We start from the raw sequence: 3,766 nt of genomic DNA, 5'->3' as shown, positions 1-3,766 counted from the left end.
TAAAATTTATGAATAATAATTTATTTAGAAAATAAATAATATATCTAAAAAATATTAGAAAAAAATTAAATTTATCCAACCACCTTATAATAATAAATTTAGTAAACGTGCCTTAAACTATATGGTACCATATCTGTTCAATTGCATACTATAAAAACTAGTAAATAAATCAACCACAAAAAACTAAAAAAGAAAAATTTAACTGAGTACTACTTCTATAATTCCCAATAATTGATTTTGATTCACCAAATAACCATAACTGTCTGCATTTTTTTTTTTAACTCCGTATAATTTATGTATTATATTACAGGTAGAATTAGTAATGTATGTGTGTGCTTAGTGATAGTAATGTATGGTAGAGCTTAGTAATATTATCAGGTCCTTATTTATATCATATTCAGCATCACCTTATTTTATTCTCATTATTATGTTAATTCACTATTTGTAAATTTGGAGCTTTATATTCACTTCAAAATCCTTTCAGTTATTTTTATTATTATAATTTTTTTAAATTTAATTTAATTCAAGCTTTTTAATGATTATTATTTTATTTTCATTTTAATGATTGCTAATTAAATTATTATTTTTATTTTATTCGTTGAAAAAATTACATCCAGTATTGTCCAACCAGATATCTATTGTTCGGTGTCAATATAACACAAAAAATTGACAGACATAAGTGAAATGTAAATATTACAGTGTAGACTATTAGGAGGTTGTGGAGGCTATACAATTTTAAGCTAGATAATTAAAATATTAATGGATTTCAATTGATACAACTAAAAATATAATTAATGACTACTATAATGAAAATGAAAAAAAATAATAAAGTAAAAAAAAAAAGTAAAAAATAAGAAAGTACCCAGTTAAATATTTCTTCTTGGTTTATTTATTTATTAATTCTTGTTGTAAGCAATTAAACAGGTATGGTACCATAATCAATCATTGGGAATCATAGAAGAAGTAGTACCCAGTTAAATATTTCTTTTTTAGTTTTTTTGTATTTGATTTATTTATTAGTTTTTATAGTATGAGATTGAACAGATATAGTGCCATATAGTTTAAGGCACGTTTAACAAATTTATTATTATAGGGTGGTTCGGTAATTAAATTTTTTTTCTAACATTTTTTAGATATACTTCTTTTCTAAATAAATTATTATTCATAAATTTTAAGATGATTCTATAAAAATAAAATAATGTAGGTGGTAAAGTACCTACGATTTTCTGTTTTATTATTGTTCTTAATGTTCGATTTTGAAGATTTGCAAGTTCTGTTAAATGACGATGATTAAATTTTATCGTGCTATTTTTATCAACAGTAAACTATTAAAGTTATAAATGAAGCTTTTGGTTGTCATTCGATGTTTGAAATCAAAATATAATTGTATGAGCACATAAAGACATTTTTTTTTCTTCTTTCGTATGGTACCATAATCAATCATTGGGAATCATAGAAGAAGTAGTACCCAGTTAAATACTTCTTTTTTAGTTTTTTTTTGTGGTTGATTTATTTATTAGTTTTTATAGTATGAGATTGAACAGATATAGTGCCTTAAACTATATGGCACTATATCTGTTCAATCTCATACTATAAAAACTAATAAATAAATCAACCACAAAAAAAATAAAAAAGAAATATTTAACTGGGTACTACTTCTTATTGGGTAATTAAATTTTTTTCTAACATTTTTTAGATATATTTCTTTTCTAAATAAATTATTATCCATAAATTGTAAGATAATTCTATAAAAATAAAATATTTTAGAACTTATTTTGATTTTATATGAGAATTTCAATTTTGTAAAAAAGATAACGAAATTTTATATTTATTACCTATACATTAGTGAAAGTATAAACTGACTGTCATCATAAAAACCTCGAAAAAACAAAAATATTTATTTCTAAGCTTGTATGTAAAAGCTCTTCTTTAGATGATTATCAATTTCCTTAAGGGATTGTTTTTATTCATTTGCATTGCTTCGATTATTGGAAGATTGTTCATTATTTTAAGTAAAGAAAGTAAGGGATTTAGAGGAAGTTATTTTAAAAATTCAGAAATTCAACCTATTTCGATTATTAAACTATTTCAACCTATTAAGCTATTTCGATTAGAAAAATACTTAGTTTATATTAAAAGCCATTGTACTTTATATTGATTTCAATATTTTATTCAAAATCGTTAAAAAGTTAAACGAAAGGTGTAAAATTTATAATACGATGTTTCAGTGATTCAATTTTTTAAGAAAAAACTCTGGATGTGTTTTATTTATAATAGAGTAACAGGAGAGCATAAGGTCAGAGAAGGTAACTGCATTGGTCTGGCCGCTGCCGGTATCGAGTGATTAAGTGAGTCCGATCGTGTGAACTCCTCCCATAATACTGTTCTCCTATTACAACATAAAAAAATTTCCTGGTATAATTAATTGATGATTTTATTATGACTTAGGCAATAGAAATTTGTTTTTAATTATTATTATTATTTTTGAATTAATTTGTTCTGTCTTATGTTTTGACCATTATCAAGCTTGATTAATATTGTCGCGTGTTTACCTGGGCCAAGAAACAATACATAAAGAACAGTTTTTTTATTACAAAGGAACACAAATATTCAACACACTTAACTAACCTAGAGATATTCTTCTGTTTGTTTTTTTATACACTGTCCATAAACATCTGTTTTATGATAACGATAAATTGAATTATAATCGATCGACCAGATAAAATCATTACAATATTATCATTGTTAACCTTAAGCTATTAGAAGGAACGCATAATCATTATTAATAACATTTTGGTACATTACTTAATTCCCTGAAGTTTCACTTCTGTCGTCCACTTCCAAGACTGCCTCAATTTTATTACCTAAAATAATAATTCAATTTTCAGTTGACAGTTATATAAGTAATGCAATAACAATATACATGTATAGATGATATTTTTGCTCAACAAGGATATAGCGTACTGAATGTGAGCAAAGAAGCGGCTCTCCTGCTAGCTGGCTGCCTCCGATAGGAAGTGGTTGACATTTCCTTCCGATCTCACCCTCTGATGACAGCCCTCGAGGGAGAAGTTTCCAGTCGTCGCTTATTACTCTCGAGGAAGGTCAAGTATCAACTATGTTTCTAATTATCATCATTTAAATGTAATAAAAAAAGTTCATAAGTGACAAAACAAGGAATTGTCGGTCGATTTGAATAAATTCATTTTTTTAATTACAAGCTACTTCATCCTCTTGTCATATCAGTTAAAAAATTAAGTTTGTTAAGCCTCTTATTCTGACTTGAGGTCAAGAATTAAAACACTATACTTTTTAATTTATACATATTTTCTTGGACGTTCCAGGAATACTTTGTCCTCTTCAGCTTTCACGATTTATTTACATTTTTTAATAAGTATTTACACAATTGCATACCATCAAATAGAACAACAAATTTAATTTCTAATTATTATTTAAAAAATCAAAGTATTATAACATTATTTTGTTTACATGATTAGTTTACCCAACTGTATTTAGGAGATTTAACATTTTTTGAATAAATAAAAAAATGTTAATTTATAACTTTAAAAATGATTGTTTTCTAATGGCTCGAAGCTAAAAATTAAAGAAGGGCCTGTAGATCAAATTAAGTAAGTGAACAAAACAATGTCAACATTTATTAGACTATTTCATTATTTAAAATTATAAATGAAATTAGTTGAATCTACGTAATTATGTTAGTGCTTATTGTAATAAAAATGTTATATGATTGAAGGGAAAGAATATA

This window comes from Halyomorpha halys, unplaced genomic scaffold, assembly GCF_000696795.3.
Source record: "Halyomorpha halys isolate HHAL.00 unplaced genomic scaffold, Hhal_1.1 Scaffold1105.1, whole genome shotgun sequence".
NCBI classification, from domain to species: domain Eukaryota; kingdom Metazoa; phylum Arthropoda; class Insecta; order Hemiptera; family Pentatomidae; genus Halyomorpha; species Halyomorpha halys.
This window is presented reverse-complemented; position numbering follows the sequence as displayed.